This window comes from Galeopterus variegatus, unplaced genomic scaffold (assembly GCF_000696425.1).
Source record: "Galeopterus variegatus unplaced genomic scaffold, G_variegatus-3.0.2 Scaffold4940, whole genome shotgun sequence".
NCBI classification, from domain to species: Eukaryota; Metazoa; Chordata; class Mammalia; order Dermoptera; family Cynocephalidae; genus Galeopterus; species Galeopterus variegatus.
Window position 1 is genome coordinate 1 of NW_007731051.1, and position 1,295 is coordinate 1,295.

Here is a 1,295-nt window from a genome sequence, read left to right on the forward strand (position 1 = left end):
TTATTGCATATAGGTATTATTTTAACTTTTTATATGGTACTTTTATTTTTCAAAATATTAGTTGTTCTTTTCTTTATGCTTGATTATGCGGCCATTGGCAGTCTTGCTACTAAATCACAAGATTCTTGAAAATAGAGGCTTTATTTTGCTCATGTATATATGTTGCAAAGTGAGCCAGTGAACACCTGCCATGTACCAGACTACTCCAAGCATTGTGGATGCAGCTGCAAGCCAGATAGACAAGGTGCCTGCCCTTAACAAACTGACATTCTGGTAGGAGGAAGCAATCAGTAAACATGAAAACACTGTGTGTGGTATGTGGTAGGCGTTAGATGAATACGAATTGAATTGAGTTGTACTGTGAGATAGAATATGGAGTTTCTTTTATTTTTTTAATAAAGAGGACATTAAGGATAGGTGACTTACCCAGAATTGGTTAAAGATAAAGCACTGTTTTACTTAGATAGCATAAAATTTAGTTTAAAGGAAAGGTCTACACTACATTATTTTAATCTGATAATGTAACTGGTGATCTTTTGCTATATCCTTTGATTGGGTCTTACTTTAGAAAATCATGTTTAATGCTTGTGTTTCTTCAATATAATTTTTCACTTCTAGAGGAGGGACCAAGATGGCGACGGGTCTGGAGCGACTGTGACAGGAGACAGCGTGATCCTGTGAGCCGTGCGCTGTGATACCAGAGTATTGATTGCATTTCCAAGAGCAACAAAAGGCGAATAATTCTTTCAACAACGATCCTACATCGACAAACAAGTGGCAGCAGGTTCGAGGTTTTGGGGCCGACACAGAGGAGGACTCCTGAGAGCGCCCAAGTCCGGCTGCGGGAACAAGTGACCAGCCCAGACATCAAAGGCCAGGAAAGCCAGCAAAGGACCACGCAGAGGCAGAGTGAAGTGCGCCAGACTGCTCCAACTCTGCGACCTATGTAAGTCACCCCCAGACCAGCCCCACTTGTAGGGTGAAGCCCGAATGCTCCCCGCCCACCTGGCCCCCGCCCACCACACCAGGCTAGGCGCCCACATCAAAGCTGCCTCCATTTTCTCGGGTGGGGGTGGAGAAGGCTGGCTTAGGGAGGGCAGGACAGCCATCTCTGTTTGGCGTGACTCCTCACTGAGACGTGCTATTTGCTTACCTCGACACGGGACACCCCGGGTGTGGACTGGCCTACAACCCCACTCTCCCTGCGGATCTCTGACGGGGCTGGTAGCGTGGTGAGCCCCCGGCCAGCGTCGGGGGGGCAGGGAAGAGGAGCCCGCCCAGATCGTCTCTCCGCC